The sequence below is a fragment of the Myodes glareolus genome, chromosome 1 (assembly GCF_982192425.1).
Source record: "Myodes glareolus chromosome 1, mMyoGla1.1, whole genome shotgun sequence".
In the NCBI taxonomy this organism is placed as follows: Eukaryota; Metazoa; Chordata; class Mammalia; order Rodentia; family Cricetidae; genus Myodes; species Myodes glareolus.
The window spans coordinates 86885003-86902072 of record NC_142026.1 but is presented as its reverse complement, the minus strand read 5'-3'; the positions used below and the strand labels follow the sequence as shown (position 1 = coordinate 86902072).

Genomic DNA, 17070 nt, shown 5'->3' with positions numbered 1-17070 from the left:
GGCTTCCACTTTGTCTCCCGGGAATGTATAAATTAACCATTCCCCCTCCCCTCCTCCCTCCACCCTATTTTAAATGTAGATAGGGCGACCCATGCCTTTTGAATTTGAAGAGCTGCTATCTCGGCCCCATTCTTTTCATCATCCTGTTGTGAATGACACCGAGCACGTATAGATTCTCTAATAAAAAAGCACCCCTAGGATGCTGGGCTCCTTTCTCCCGGCTGCTAGCTAATTTTGCATAGCAATTAGCACTGACTTCTTCACGGCTGCAACCCAAACACAGCTCCAGAACGTTCCTCAAAGGTCTTCGAGAACTCAACTCTGTGCCATTAGATTTCAAACCAGAAGGGGAGCAACTTGCGTAGTGACTAAATTCCCATTGGTGTGGTCTGGCAGACAGGGTAATCCCTGACTACACGTTAATTCCAACCCTCGCGGCGACTGGGTAGCTAGGAGCCAGCATGTGCGTCCTTTTCAAATCCATTCTACCTATTCACTGACCGCGCCGGCCGGGCCACATGGTCCTCTCTCGCAGCCAGTCAGCTGTGGGCAGCAGATGGGGTCATTTGCATGTCTTTTTATACATTTTTTTTCCATCGGCAAATTAAAGGAATACCAAACTATTTCTTACTCTAAATTATTGACCTAAACTACGCACACGGTTTATATGTTGACTCGGGCTTCTCTCTCACCCACCCCCACCCACCCTAAAGTTGGGAAAGCGAGGGGTCGGATTCATGTTTTATCAACTTGGAATCCACAGCCGGGGAGGCTAACAGATGGTCGGGGTACACCGAGTTGGCGCCCGAAGTTTTTTTGCTTTCCCGTGGGGCTGAATGTGTGGCGTGAGGGTCCGCGAGCGCGTGCTTCACTCCGCAGCCTCAAGTCGCACAACTTGGGCTTTCCGAGCTCGGGCTTTACCGGCGAGGGCTGCCACCCCGCCGGGGGAGTGGCCAGGGCCAGCGAGCCCCAGAGCGGGGGTCGCTCTGCAGTGTGCCCCCCAGACTCCACGCGGACTAGGGTCAGGGGAGCAGCGCGCCCCGAAGTCTTTGTGCCCGGCGGGGCGCGGGAAGGTCCGCGCGAGAGCGCAGCGCCGCCGCCGCCTGCCCCAAATGCGGGAGGCGCGGGCGGAGAAGACACGCCGCGCTGCGCCGTCCGCTCCCCCTCTCCGCCCGCCCTCCCCGGAGTTGGGGGGGGGAGAGAAAAAGTAGAGAAAGAGGTATCGGGGCCACGCTCGGGCCGGGCAAACACGTAGCCGAGAATGCCGCGGGCCGCTCTCCCGTGGGTGCGGGCCGCCGTGCTCGCCCGGCAGCCGGCGCGGGCCCACGTGGAGCCGCACGGAGCAGGCCGAGCGCGCCCGCCCGCCCCGCAGCGCGCCCCAGCTCCCCGCCGCGGTCGCTCACGCCCGAGCGCTGCCGCCGCCGCCGCCGGTCCCGCGTGTGCCCCGCTGAGGGGGAGGGGCGGCGCGGTGGGGGCGGAGGGCTTGAGGTTCCACTGCAGCGGGGGCTCCTGTGTCCTTGTGCGGAAATGACACACGGAGTCCCGTCACGTCACGCGAGAGCGCAGCGCACGGACACACACAAAGAGAGGGGAAAATACACGGCGCCCGCCCGCCCGCCGCCCCCAGCCAGTCGGCGGGGCCGCCCCGGCCAGGCCCTGCGCGCTCGGCCCCCACTGCGGCCCGCGCGCCCGCCCCCCGCACGTGGCGCCCGAACTCGGCGCGGACCCGCTCCGCAAAGTAACAACTCTCGTCCCAGGTGAGTGCGGGCCGGCGCGGGCCGCCTGAGAGCGGCTCGCCGTCTCGGAGCGGCTGTGTGTGTGTGTGTGTGTGTGTTTGTGTGGTGTGTGTGTGTGTGCCGGGCTAGGGGAGCGGGCGCCCACGGGCTCGCCGCGCCCATTGTGCCGCGCGCCCCTTTGTGCCCGCTCGGAACGCCGCGACTCCATGGCGTTCCGGGAGCACGCGCGCCGCGGCCGGGGAGGGAGGGAGGGCGGGCGGGCGCGGAAGGAGGGGGGACGCGCGGTGGAACGGTCCGCGCCGCCGCCACCAGGCCGGCCCCACTCGCGCCGTGCGCCGGCTCTCCACCCCCGCCGGGCCCGCGATGGAGCGGCCAGGGCCGCCGGGAAGCTGCGCGACGCCGGGACGCTCGCGCTCGGCCGGCCTGTGGCGGGGACCGTGCGGCGTGTCGGTCGCAGGGAGCAGGGGGGCGGGGAGCGGGAGGCCCGGGAGCCGCGGCTCCGAGGGAAGCTGCCCCGGGGAGGCTGCGGAGGGAGCGAGGCCGCCGGACGCAGGGCGGCCGCGGGGTGGGGCGAGCCCCGCCGCTAGGGGGCGCGACGCCCTCCCGGGCCTTTCCACGGCGCTCCGTGGTTCCCGCTGCCCGGCTGGAGGCGGGCCCAGCGGCGCCCTGGGTGTGCACCCCGGCTGGCGTGAGGCCTTCCTGGAGGGCGGCAGAGCCGGCCCGGGCGCTCGCCCTCCTCCTCGTGACTTCTTCCCCGCTCCGATCGAGGAGGTTTCCCACGCGGACTTGGCTCTACCTGCGATCGGATCTGTGCGGGGCCGGGTTGTGGAGGGCCTTGTGTACCGGCACGGGCGCGACAGAGTTCTGCGGGTTTGGGGTTTTTGCTTTAAGTTTTCACCGAAGTAGAAGTTTGATCACTCAGGTGGTCCACTTGGGATAATTTTGGAGGTGGAGGCCAGCCAAACATGTTCGGAATTAGGGAGTCAGAAAACTTAACTTTTCAAAGTAACTATTTTTGAGTCTTTTTCTGCAAATAACACGTCACGAGTTAGAGGGTAGGGTGCCAGAAAGCTAAAGACTTAAGGAAACGGAGGCGAGTGGAGTTTTTGTGGCAAGCTTGGTTTGTCCAAGTAAGACAGAGTTCTTGGTTGTCCTGTCCTACTTCCATACCTGCAGTTTCTCTCTTCCTGTGACTATCCACCCATAATTTTTAGGTTTTTTTTTTAATGTTTTCCGTTTATGTGTTTTTACTGCTTGTATGTATGTGTGTGCACCACATGCACGTCTCATATTCCCGGAGGTCAGAGGAGGGCGTTATCCCATGGAACTGGAGTTACAGACGGTCGTGAGTCGCCACATGGGTGCTGGGAACCCAACCCATGCAGCAAGTGCGGCCGGGCGCTTATAGAGCACACCTTTGTTTCTAGCACTCGGGAAGCAGAGGTATGTGGATCTCTGTGCGTTCGAGGCCAGCCTGGTCCACAAGAGCTAATTCCAGGACACTTAGGACTGTTACACAGAGAAACCTAGTCTCGGGAAACCAAACAAACAAAAATAAGCAAGCGCTCTAAAACGCTGAACCATCTCTTCTGCCCCTAGTTTACAGTTTTGTACCACTCACAGGACCTCGGCTTCCCTGAGTAACTAGGATTTGGGCAGGATTTTTTTTTCCTTTTTGAGACAGTCTTGTGACCTATGCTGCCTCAAATTTCTGTAGACCTGGGTGATGAGCTCCGGATTTTACTTCACTTGTCAAATTGAGATTACAAGTATACAGTACTGGACCCAATTTTTGTGGTGCTTGATGGAAACCAGAGCCTCAGTAATGCCAGGCAAACACCCTACCAACTAAGCTACATCCCCAGTCCCCAAATGAGTATGTTAAAATTTAAAAAATCTGATACCCGGTGGTGGTGGTGAAGCACACCTTTAATTCCAGCATTCAGGAGACTGAGGCAGCTGGTGGATCTCTGTGAGTTTAGGCCAGCCTGGTCTACAAGTTTCAAGGCAGCTAAGACTATTACACAGGAAAACCCTGACTCTGGGGTGGGGATTCAAACTTTTATATTCAAATTTTATATATTATGTTTCTATCAGACCAGCTCAGGACTGGTAAGTTTGTAGGTGAGTAGTAAATGTCCAAATGAATGGAGGACTTCTCTTGAAATGGAGGTGGGGAAAAGATGGGGTCACAGCTGCCAGTTCCTGTTGGTTGGGTAGTGTGAGTTCCTGGGCATTGAAATCAACAAGTAGCACCAGGACTTTTAAGAATCTGTTAGCAGACCAGTTAAGTGGCTCCACAAGTAAAGGCTCTTGTCAAAAAACCTAAAGAAAAAAAATCTTATCAAAGTTCCTGCCAGTCTCATTAATACCGGTCACCCATTATGGGCTTTATCAGAGGTGGTTTTTGTTTTCCTTTTTGCTTATTTTACTATTTGTATTTTAAAGACAGGGTCTCACTAAGTAACTTTGACAAGCCTGGAGCTTTGTTGTTTAACCAGGCTGGCCTTGAACTGTTGGAGATCCACCTGTCTAGCCCTCCCAAATGCTAATATTAAAGGTGTTTTCCACCACTCCTGGCATTTTTGTTGTTGTTGTTTGGTGGTCTTTTTGAAACATCTCACACTACATATCCCAGACTGGGTTGGTCTTCCTGCCTTTTTGTTTGGTTGTTTTGTTTTTCAAGAAAAGGTTTTTCTGTATCCCAGGCTGTCCTGGAACTTGCTTTGTAGACCAGGCTAGCTTCTTCTTCAGGGATTCACCTGTCTGGTTGGTGTCAACCCCTCCCCCTACTTCCAGGCTGGGACTGAAGGTGTGGGCCACCATGCCCTGTGTCCCTCTGCCTTCCTAGGCCTGGGTTATATGCTCACAGTGTACCGTGCCCGTGTCAGATATGCCATCTCTTGAAGTTATTTAACAGGAAGGCTTACTGTTCTTTTCTCTCCACACACACAAGATGAAAGAGCAGTTAGGAGCCTGGAGAGAGTAACCGTTTCCCACCAGTCTGTTAGAGATTGACACATTATCTATCTGAGAACCTTTTTGGCACCAAAGGAAAGGTGCTGGCAAAATATTATTTAGGAAGAGGAGAATTGGACTCAGCCCTGACAGAAGTTTGATTGGGTGAAAATTTAAGATCTTGTTTGAGTGTCCTATCTACTGATTTTTTTAGAATTGCCTGAAAAAAAATCCTTGAAGTGATAGGAAGGCAACAGCAGGCTTTCGGGAATCGTATTGGCACCAACACTTCAAATATGCCAGGCAAGTTGTTACATGAAGGTTGGTAGCCAACCAGCAATAATTTGTCCAGGGAATGATGATTTATTTAAGGTTTTTTTTGGGGGGGAGGGATAAGTGAGACCCTGCCATGGACGCCACTCTAATCAGACTAGACCTATTACTGACAAACATAACTGGGCATTGGTTTTTGAGCAGCCGAACTTTGCTGCTGTGTTTAGAGGGACACACTCATGCTGTCTTTTCTAGCCCTTGGCTGGCCTGGAACTTGCTGTATAAACCAACTGCCCGGATCTTGTGTCATTCCTCCTGTCACTACTTCCTGAGTGCTGAGTTTATGGAAGTGTGCTACCAAACCTGTTTGAGTGTTTTTGTTTATTGAGACTGGGTTTCAGGTAGTCCAAGCTGGCCTTGAACCCACTGTACAGCCAAATATAACCTTGAACTCTTGATCCGCCTTAGCCTTGCAAATGCTGGGATTATAGGTGTGAGTACCCTCACTTCTAGATGATAAAATACCTTACTGTGTATTTATGTGTGCTCGTGCCCAGGAACTCTGATGGTGCAGATGGGGCGGCTCTCCACCATGTGGGTTCGTTCAGGTCGTCAGGTGTGCTGGCGAGCACCTTTACTTGCTCAGCCATCTCTCCTGTCCTAGATGATAAATTTCCCCCTTTCCCACCCAGTGTATATTGACAGAAACGAATATTTTTGATTTTTGTGAGCATCACGTTGTTTCCAGTCCTTTTCCAGAGCTGACAAGTGCCTTCCTTCCCTTCTTGAGATTCCAATATTCTATCTCCGAACATCATCTCTGCCCAAAGCTTGTGAGTTCTGGGCCGAGGCGCACACAAGCCAAGCCAAGAGCACTGCGTTTTCGCGCTCCGTCCCTAGTGTGTTAAGCAGGGCGCTGTTTTCTGGAGTGGTGCTTCGTGCACGGCATGTTAGTTAGAGCTGTCTGAAAAGCAGTCTCCGCAGGCTTGCTTTAGAGCTGGAGTTCCTCAGCAGCTCTCTGACAGCATCCGTCTCACTTGTTTGATTTGGGGGATAGAGTTGAGAACGGAGTCTTGTCTTGTAGCCCAGCTGGACAGGCCTGTGCCTCAGATCCTCTTTTTCAGGGTCTTTCTGTGTAGGCCAGCCTGTGTGAGAACCCGTGATTCCCCTGCCTCTGCTTACTCAGTGCTGGGATGGCAGTCAGCGACCACCAGCTGTCCTGGTTCCAGCAGAGACAGTCTCTCTCTGTAGCCGAGCTAGCCGCTCTTGGCCTCCTACCCCAGATATCCCAGTCTAGCCATATTCCTAGGTTTCTGGTTTTTGCCAGTGGCCCTTTCTCCTTTGCCCATCTGATTTTGTTCGTCAGAGGTCACTAAGCCAACTGCATAGAACACTCGTGTGCAAGGGCTGTTGGTTTGAGCATGGAGCTAGTAAAGTGCTGGACTGAAGCTTGCCTGGAGCAGCCAGGCTGTGCCCAGAACACTAATTAGCTCATGTGCTCCCAAGACGGGACACTTGAAACAGTGGGCAACACAAAGAAGACTCTGCCTCTGTCCCTTAGGAAAGTGAGGCCCCTTTGTCCAGCCCTAAAGTGGATGCTGGAGCATGCTGTCCTTCCCTCCGGGAGCCAGCTTCAGGATGCCAGGTCTGAGGGCGAGTTCTCCTGAGGCTAAAGAGACCCTAAGCAGAGCCTGTTAGAAAGATTTAGGCGGATCCAGAAAGCTCAGGGACCGTCCGGGTTACAGTGACCCTCCGGCATGTGGTTTGCAAGCAGGAGCAAGCAGGAGTGTGTGGCTGTGCTTCCTTGTCTGCTGGAAGATGAGGTGGTGTGCTGACTACATAAGGAAGGCGGTGACATTACAGCTTCAGGACAGCGCAGGGGCAATTGCTCTGGTTTTCTAAGGACTGGTGTTTCTCAAACTGCATTTGCAGATGTGACTAAAAATAGAAGAGCTTGCAAACATGTCCTGCAGATCCCATGGGTAGGACACCGCTGCCAAGAGTGCCGACTCTGAGAGCGCAGAGGCTCTCAGCCGACCTGTGAACCCAGGACAAACCCCATGGGGGCAGATGGCATGGGAACCGGCTTCCAGCCCTCGCGGAAGACATTGGATTTCATTTCACTCCAGCTTGTTTCTTTCGTTTGGAAGAAAATTAATAAACTTTGTAAAACTTTAAGACGTTCGTTTTAACTTTGCAGTTCTTTTAAGAAAAAAGAAAACAACCCAAAATTAAAAACTCAAAAATTATCACTAAAGGCTGGAAAGTGTGGTACATGCATTTTAAATCAGTCCTACGGCACTGGAAGCAAGAGAATCATGAGTTGAGGACAGTTGGGCTACGTAATGAGATTGTCTTAAAAAAAAAATTACGGTTACTTTAAAGTTTGTTTTAGTGTGTGTGTGTGTGTGTGTGTGTGTGTGTGTGTGTGTGTGTGTGTGATATCTATGTGACTGCAGGTGCCTGAATGCCGTGATGCATGTGTGGAGGTCAGGACAACTTTCAAGGAGTTGGTCCTCTCTCTTCATCATGAGGGTCTCATGAATTGAATTCAATTTGGATGCTAAGCATCTTTACCCACAGAGCAATCTCTCTGGCCTTGAACTTTTTAAGGCATTGTATTGAGTGCAGTATGCCAGGCACTCTCTCATTTGTTTGCTGAGACTGGGTCTCGCTGTGTATTCTTGGCTGGCCGCTGACTATAGACTGGGCTATCCTCAAACTCAGAACACTGCTCTGCATCCCTGCCATGCCCTTTATACTTGTTACACTTTGTGCAGCTCTGAGGTGGGGTAGGTAGGTGTGTTCAGTTTCACAGAAGAGAGAATAAGTGTTATGCAGGTAAAAGCAACTGTTTGGGTATTAAATGCTCTAACAGGGCTGAAGAGATGGCTCAGCAGTCAAGAGTGATAATAGCTCTCCTAGAGGACTCAGGTTTGGTTCTTAGGACCCAGTGGCATCACACAACTCCCCGTAACTTCAGTTTGAGACTTCTTCTGACCTCAAACTGCGGAGCTGTTTCGCCAGCCCAAATTCTTGTTGTCTTTTTTGAATCAGGGTCTTGACTATAGCTCTGGTTGGTTTTGCACTCAAAGAGATCCCCCTGTCTCTGCTGCCCTACTGCTGGGACTAAAGGCATGTACCACCATACCTGGCCAGATCTCGTTTTCTTATGGGCAGATTCACCGATCCCTCCTTTGGTCATCTGAGGGCTCCTCTGGCTGGTTGACAAGTTGAGGCATCTGAGCCTGTTGGATTAGGTACTGTGACCACCAGGCTTTGATTCAGTCCCCCAGGAAAGCTGGAGTAAGTCTGTCAACCTGGACATCTACCCAACCCTTCTTAACTCCTAGTCTGACAAGTGAGGTCCAGCGGGTGACCCTTTCGTCTCCACTTACACAGTTGAGATTGGTGTGGGGATTGTGTGTAAAACCCTTGGAATGTGAAGCCAGCAACACAAACACAGCTCGAGCTGTCCTGTAAGAGTTCTGATTTGTAGCAGAGCGCTGTCACGAAGCCAGTTCTTACAGTGTGGCAGCTGTGATAGGGTGGAAGGAAGCTTCTAGTTTTCATTAAGCCTTTCAAATCCTTGAGTTTGTTTTAGTAATATCATCTTGAAAATGATTGGAGCATATTCTCGCTGCTTTGCCTTTTGTGTGTGAGGGACTATCAAACCATAGTCACAGGGAACTGGGTTCCAGTCACTTCTTGCTGTCAGGGTAACCCATTTGGTAGTGAGTGCGTACATAGCTTGACATCTGGAAACAGACCTTGAGGTGAGGAGGATTTGTGTCTGGTTGACCTGAGGTAAGGACAGCTTGGGTCAGCCCTTGACCTGCACTGTAGCCTACTGGCAGCCCTCATGGCTGTTTCTGATTTAACGGGGTAGAACCTTTTAAGTTTTACAAAACCCCCAAGTTCTTCCCACTTCTGGGCCTGCTGCTTGTCCTGTGTGACTGGCAGACAGGGTCTCATCTGTCCTTTTTTGGCAGACAGTCTTCAGATAAAGGATGGGTGCTGTGATACCCCCTTGGCAGCACTGGAAAATGTCCTTTGGGAAGCTGGTGACCAACTAGGAAACTGGTCCAGCGAGGGCAGAGGATTGCCACGAGGTGTCCCTGCTTTGCGTCATCTCGCATCCTGTTTCTTGAGGACCGTTTCCCTAGTCACATTCCTGCATAGCTTTCTCCTTACTCACTTTTAGCTTAGGTCTCACCTCACCTTCTTCCAGGTGCTCAGCTCCCAGGGAGGTCCAAAGAAAGGACCACACACACCTAACGGTTCCATCACTCCCAAGATACCCAGCCATAGGACATTTTCACCCAGGGAATTACTCACTTCCTCCAAGCATATCCAGCCTTTTGATATTGTGATATTAGCATTTATGAAGTTCATGATGAAGACAGGCACAATCAAGTTACAAAAAGAAAATATATTCAAAAGCTGGTTAGCGGTTAAGAGCACTGGCTGTTCTTCCAGAGGTCCTGAGTTCAATTCCCAGCAACCACATGGTGACTCACAACTGTTTGTAATGAGATGTCTGGCCTGCAGGCAGACATGCAGGCAGAGCACTGTATATATAAATTAATCCTTAGAAAAAAATTCAGATATCTTAAGTTTGCAAATTATTTTGTTGAGCCACATTCACGTTGTGACCCCTGGGCCACAGGCTACATGTCTCTGCTGAACTATTTCCTTCTCCAGCTCCCAACCCTGTGAATGACTAGCTGAGCTCTGGCCTACTCTACACCCAGCAGGCTTGTTCCTCTCCAGAAATTTAACTCATTTTGAGCGATGTAGTGCTGAGGGGCGGCTCTCACCTTTAATCCTAGCACTGGGAAGGCAAAGGGAGGCAGATCTCTAAGACTGGTGGTCAGCATAGTTCCAGGCCAACCAGGGCTATGTAGTGAGACCCTGTCTCAAAAAACAAAACAAAAAGAGTGCTCAAACAATAACTTAATGTATCAGAGAGTTTCATACTTACTGTAGGATGTTGAAAAGTAGAGGAACAATCTGAAGAATCATCTATAATCCCGCTAATTGAAGGTAATTAACATTTTGTCATATTTCCCTCCAGCTGCTTTATGGCCTTTTAAAATTACGTAGTTGGGATATCCCCAGTGAACTTTGAAGTCTGTTTCTATTAATTGGGTAGCTTTATAATGAACAATTGATTTGAATTCTACACATAATTTAATGCCCATCTCTTCCTGCCAATTTCACATTGGACGTCTTCTGTTTAGGAAATGTGTAGACCTTGACTTCCTCGCTTTGTATGGTGGAAAAAACAACAGCGATCAAAGGCCACTCGGTCCGGGCACATTTGTTCTCTTACACGTCCCGCTCAGCTTTCAGTTCAGTTTCCCTGTGATTAGCAGGCTGGTGGGGCTCTCACCCCAGCATCTTCACAGCCAGAGCTCTCTGGGGCACTGAGCAGATGGACTGAAGCGAGAGCAGGCGTGTGCATGCGTGTGTGCGTGCTCACCCGTTCTGCCAGTTTTCTGCTTGTGACCTTTGCTTTGTTGGCCTGTGTAGGGCTCAGAGGTTTCAAGTGTTTGAGGCCCTGTGACTAATAGAAATGTCTAGTCCAAGGTCTTTAGAACACCAGTGTGGTAGGAGAGATCGGATGGTCCATCTTGATGGACACGGACACAGTTACTTCCTAGGCGGATTTCCCTGCTTTTAGTAGTAGCTTTGGCTAATACTCTCTCTCTGAAAGAAAAAAGATCTCATAGACTGTGTTAAGAGTTTGCTGATGCCTAGACGGTAGTGGTGCACACCTTCCCCCCACCACCCCCAAGATGGTTTTTCTGTGTAGCTTTGGAGCCGGTTCTGGTACTCATTCTGTAGCCCAGGCTGGCCTCAAACTCATAGAGATCCACCTACCTCTTTCTCCCAAGTGCGACCACCACCCGGCTTGGTGGCTTGGCGCACACCTTTAAACCCAGCACTTGGGAGGCCGAGCAGGTGGATCTCTGTGAGTTTGAAGCCAACCTGGTCGACATAGTGAGTTCCAGGACAATCAGGGCTACACAAAGCCTGTCAAAAGTTTGCTGATGGCCAGTGCTTAAAGGTATTTTTTGCTGCCAAGCTTGACCATCTGAGTTCTATTTCTGGGACCCACATGGTGGAAGGAGAGAACCAGTTCCCCCAAGTTGACCTCTGCCCCCCCCACATAAAACCAGTATATGTAAATATCTATCTATCTATCTATCTATCTATCTATCTATCTATGTAAAAAATCATTTGCAGCTGGGTGTGGTGACATACTGTAATCTTTGTCTCGGCATTTGAGAGTTATAGTTAATCTCAGTCTCAAATAAATAAAATATTTGGTCACGTGATGAAGAGGTCATGGTCATGAAGAAGCAAATTTTAGATCAGTCTAGGCTACAGAGTCAGATTTTGTTGAAGAGAAAACAGAAAGAGAAAGAAGGCGTGGGGGCGGGGACTACAGTTGTTGTCCCAGGATTTGGGAGGCTGATTCTCCTAGGTGGGCGACCTCTGCTGTGATGAACCACCTTGACCAAATGCAGGTTGGGGTGGAAAGGTTTTGCTTGGCTTCCACTTCCACACTGTAGTCCATCGAAGGAAGTCAGGGCAGGACCCTGGAGGCAGGAGTGGTTGCCGAGGCCCTGGATGGGTGGTGCTTACTGGCTTGTTCCCCACGGGGTGCTCTGCCTGCTTTCTTGGAGAACCCAGGACCACCTGCCCAGGGAGAGCACCACTACTGGATCTCACTGAGGATTTTCTCAGTTAAGGTTCCTTCCTCTCAGATAATGCCAGCTGTGTCAGGCTGACATGAAACCAACCAGCATGTGGAGGATGTTGAAAGTTGAAGTCACATCCCCTCTCCAATAAATCAGAAGTGGCGGGACAAAAACTAAAGCTGGGAAATATTTCAATTTTTGATTGTTACTTTAAAATAAGCATAATAATATATAAAGTCATTACAAGGTAATATAAGAAACGTCTTCACAATGTAGATGTATATGTGTCTGTGTACATGTAACACACATAGTAGCCTAGAATTGTCTCAAAATCCCTGTGTGTAGATGACCCAGCCTTTCTTCCACCTGCCTCCTCTGCCTTTGTGCTGAGATTGATTATAGGCATGAGCCACCATGCCTGGCTTCGGAAGTAAGTGTGTGTGTACGTGTGTGCAAGGTCTCATATCCCAGGCTGCTGTTGAATTGGCTATACAGATGCATAGCTAAGTGAGGACGGTCTTGAACTTCTGTTCCTCCTGCATCCTTATATCCTGCATGCTGGGATTTCAGGCATGTGTCACCATGTCTTGTTCACCATGCTAGGTTTATTTGATTGATTTATTTATTCCCCCGCACCCCTCCCCCCTCCCGAGACAGTTTCTCCGTAGCTTTTGGAGCCTGTCCTGGAGCTTACTTGGTAGACCAGGCTGACCTCAAACTCACCGCGATCCGCCTGTCTCTACCTTCCTAGTGCTGAGATTAAAGGTGTGCTGTGCACCACCGCCGCCTGGCTCTTTGTTTTGTTTTCTCGAGGCAGGGTTTCTCTGTGTATCTTTAGCTGTCCTGGCACTCGCTGTGTAGACCAGGCTGGCCCCCATCACATGCCAGGGATGTGTGGTGCTGGACTACCAACTTAAGAGTTAGTGCTGCTAGGCACACACCACACTAACTGACATCCCCTCCCCTCCACTGTGGTTTTGGAAACAGAAACACTGGTTTAGTCAGGCTGCCCTTGAACTCAAGATCCTGGGATTACAGGTCTGTAACTTTGGTTCAACTTGACATTTTCACCAGAAACAAGCATCTCTGTGAAGTTTTCCCTTGCCTTGCAGTGGGCGTGGTCTCTTAAAGGTATTGACTGAAGGAGTTCCCACAGCATTACCTATTTGTTCAGACATTTCTGAAGTACATGGACTAGCTGCCCCTTCGGGAGAAAGTTGTTTCGGGCATGTGCGTTGATGTATATGTGTATTCTAAATTTAAGGTCTGCTGAGAAATAAGGTTTTGAAAAGGAGTGTGAGTCTGCTCAGTTCAAGGCTGCAGAAGAGTGTGGTGGGAGCTCCGGCTCCTCCAGAACCTTCAGTGCAATTGGAAGGAATGTGTGTGGCATGCTAGGCATCTGGGTCTTCTGTGTCCACCCACAGAGAGCATGTGACCTGCACTAAGCAGATGACCAGGAAGTAGAGGTAGCTGTGTGATACACATCTCCTTTCTACTAGCCTCGGGATGCAGGGAGTGACCTGCCTGACCTCTCCTTGGAAGCTTCCTTCACTGTGGGGGTAGGGAAGTGTCATTTTTCCAAGCCTGTATCCATCCGCCTGGCTTTCCAGACAGCTTTCCTACAGAGGAGATTTGGGTTCCTCAATTGCTGCTGGACCAAGACCTAAGTCTAGAGCCGGGATTGTGTTCCTCAAAAGCACTTCCCAGAGGGCATCTAGTGACCCTGCCCCCTGCTCTGCCTAGGTGGGAGGTACAAACTCAGTTTCAAGCCTGGTTCTGCGTCTCATTCACTGTGGGATGCTGAGCCTCAGGATTCTGTGGTGGTAGATTTGGGACTGAAGTTACCCTAGGCTAAGGCCGCGCTGGTACGCAGAGCAACCAGGAACTCCCGTGGCCTTGCAAGTGGGAGATTCACTGAGTTCCTCCTGCACTGGCCTAGCCTCTGCTGTTGATCCGCTTACGAATGGAGATGCATCCTAGAGCAGAAGGACTCTGGGTGTCATGAATGCCCAGGAAGCTGGACAGCCCATTCACCTCTTGCTAAAGCCTTCTTGGGTCCTTCAGTTTCTCCTTCCTACAGGTGGCTCACATGCTGCTCCTCCACTGTCAGTTTCTGGGCTTCACAATTATGTGTTGAATATTCTGGTATGATTTCTCAAGGTTCAGAACATCTGGCTCACCAAGACTCTTTCCAGCAGTTTCCACCAGCAGCAGGGACTTCTACTCACTGCCTTTCAGGTCCCGGTGCTCCCTGTGTGACTGGCACATAGTAGGTGGACGGGTAGAGTGGTGGTTGAACACCTCCCACCTTGCCTGAGTTTGTCCATCTTTAACACTGTTGCTTGGCCAGCGTCATCACTGTTTAATCACTTAAACCATCTGCCTCCTTCCATTCCTCCTTTTCCTCCCAAGAACAAAACGTGTAACTGATAGTGCAGGCTTGTCCTCCCAGCACCAGGGGATAAACAAAAGGATGGAGTTCAAGGCCAGGCCAGGCTACCTGAAGTTCAGGGCCAACTTGGGCTGTATAGCAAGATCCTGATTTGTAGATGGTACTTGCTTCTGGCAGCCTGTCATGAGTTTGTCTTCAGTTGGGGGGAATGGGTTATGTGACTGTGTGCCTGTGTTTCCAAGGGCAGTAGGCAGGCTTGGGTACCCCAGTGCCCTGAAGTGTGTTTTCTGATCAGTTCCCTGGCTGGGCTGGGAATAATACCTGAGCTTCAGTCTGGCCCTGCCAACCTTCCTGACTGCTAAGGGAACTCCCAGCTTAGATGCAAGGTTTACTTGTCTGGCAGAAATAATGAGTGGAGCTGTAAGATTGATGTTTTGTGTTCTGTATCACTTTATCTTCTTCAAGTGTGAGTTAGCCTTGTGAATGGGGCTTATTTTTAACCTGAAATGAATCTTCCTTTTAGTCCTCTGCGGTCGTAATGCAGGGAGGGAAATCTGATGCCTGACTCAGCACTGCTTCCACACTCTTTCGAATCCTACTTCTGTGCAAGTGTTGCTATCATTAGCCAGTTTGTTTGGCTGGCGTTTTTTGCTTTCTTTTTTATTAAATACACGGTCTCTCGGTATCCCAGGCTATTCTTGAACTTGATGTGTAGAGCAGGCTGGTGGGGCCCAAAATTCAGAGACCTTGCCTGCCTCTGCCTTCAGAGTGCTGGAATGATAGGTGTGCACAACCATGCCTAGCCTGGTAACCAATTTTGAATTATGTGGCTAGATCAGCTAGACGCCGTCTCTCTTGTCCTCTCCTTTCCATTTATCCCCTCTAGAACAGGACACATGCCAGGCTGTGGCTACCCCATGTACAGGATGCTATAGTGACATCTCTGTTGTAGAAATGTCCCAACAAGATACCCTCTGCTCCCACTTCCTCTGGTCCATGACCGAAACAAAAACTGTGCTTGTAATGACCTGAATCAGTTGTTGGAATCAGTTGTTGCCTCTCCATGCTACTCCTGAAGGATGGACTAGACACATGCTGTACACTCATGGGATCTCAGATGTAGTTTTAAATTGTCTAATAGCCTTTAAAAATTGTGAGAGGCCGGGTGGTGAGGTGGTGCATGCCTCTAATCCCAGCGCTAGGGGAGGCAGAGACAGGCAGATCTCTGTGAGTTCAAGGCCAGCCTGGTCTACAAGACCTAGTTCCAGAACAGGCTCCAAAACTACAAAGAAACCCTGTTTTGAAAAAAACAAAAACAAAAAACTGTGAGAGATGGTTCAGTGGTTAAGAGCTCAGGCTGCTTTTGTAGGGGACTTGGGTTCAATTCCCAGCACCCACATGGTGGTTCACAGCTTTGTGTAACTATAATCCCAGGGATCTGATGCCCTCCTCTGGCCTCTGTGGTTACCAGACGTGCGTGTGGTACACATATATGCAAGCAGAACACCAGATACATAAGTAAATAGAATTAATTTAAAAAACAAGTGAGGCAGGCGGCAGTGGTGGTGCACGCCTCTAATCCCAACACTCGGGAGGCAGAGGCAGGCAGAGCTCTGTGAGTTCGAGGCCAGCCTGGTCTACAAAGTGAGTTTGGATAATCAGGGCCACTCAGAGAATCCCTGTCTCAAAAAGCCAAAACCAACCAAACAAACAAACAAACAAAACCACAAAACAAAACAAAAAAAACCAAAGAAAATGAAATTAATAAATTATTTTCTTTAGCTCAGCAAGTCTAAAATATCATTTTAGCATGTGATAAATACTTTTGTTTCGGTTTTTGAGACAGGGTTTCACTGTTTATCTCTGGCTGTTCTAGAACTCATTTTGTATCCCAGGCTGTCCTCAGCTCACATATCCACCTGCCTCTGCCTCCTGAATGCTGGGATTAAAGGTGTGCACTTTCACTGCCCAGCTGGTAAGTATAATCTGTTTTTATTTATGTGTAAGTGTGTGCATATGCACAGGTGCATGAAGGCACCCTCAGGCCAGAAGAGGGTGTTATTGAATCCCTTGGTATTTTAGGAGATAATGAATCACCCAACCTGGGTGCTGGGAACTGAACTTGGGTCCTCTGCAAGAACAGCAGGCGCTCTTAGCTGCTGAGCCGGTCTCCGGCCCCAGGAAATACAATTGTTAATGAGATGTTGTGTGCTGCTTTTGTTAGGCTCTCCGAAGCCATTTGCATTGGTGCTCTGGCGCAGCTCCATTGGGACTGACTGCATACTGAGTATGTGGTTGCCATTATCTGTCTTAGCACCTGGAGTGCTAGCTCCTTAGCTCTGTTGATTGAGACTCAGCCTCCCTCCATCAGCTTTTATTTATTTCCTGGGCAGAATTTGTAAGCATGGATGAAAAAGAGGTTCTCGTGTTGGAGTCTTAGGGGACTGGTTTATTTGCTCAGCGGCTCTCAGCCAACTTTGTTGTTGTTGTTGTTTTTGTTTTGTTTTGTTTTTGAGACACTAGCTTTGGAGCCTGTCCTGGAACTTGCTCTCTGGACCTGGCTGGCCTTGAACTCACAGAGATCTGCCTGCCTCTGCCTCCCAAATGCTGGGATTAAAAGCATGTGCCACCACTGCCCGGCTGTCCCTCTGTTCATATGATCTGATCGTGCAGGTGAAATACCTGGCTGTCTCTGCAGACAAGCAGAGAGTTTGCTTGGGTGGCAAATGGTGGTATATGCTTTTAATCCCAGCATTGAAAGCAGAGGACGCGAGCGAATCTCTAGAACTACATAGGGAGTTCTAGGCCAGCTAGCTACAGAGTGAGACCCCACATCTTTTAAAAGGGAGGAGGAAGGAATGAAGAAAAGAAAGAAAGAGAGGGGTATGCGTGCTCACAATCTGTGGTTCCCAGGCAGGGCTGGGAGATGAGGGGGTCTCTCTGTGGGTGAGAAACATTAAGAAATGATCAATAAATGAAGATCTTGTCTTTATCTTTTCAT

At 50.2% G+C, this 17070-nt stretch overlaps 1 protein-coding gene and 1 long non-coding RNA gene across 2 annotated transcripts in view; both read left to right on the top strand.

Moving 5' to 3' along the window:
• The first annotated feature begins 1422 nt into the window (after positions 1-1422).
• Positions 1423-17070, top strand: part of Bend3 (BEN domain containing 3) — a 37571-nt gene continuing 21923 nt past the window's right edge. The window contains exon 1 of the mRNA XM_085690914.2: positions 1423-1757. The gene's annotated coding sequence lies outside the window, so the exon portion shown is untranslated. The remainder of the gene's footprint in view (positions 1758-17070) is intronic.
• LOC125394502 (uncharacterized) lies at positions 2349-7145 on the top strand. Its single transcript, XR_015738872.1, has 2 exons — positions 2349-4997; positions 6900-7145. It is a non-coding gene; the product is annotated as an uncharacterized LOC125394502 (long non-coding RNA).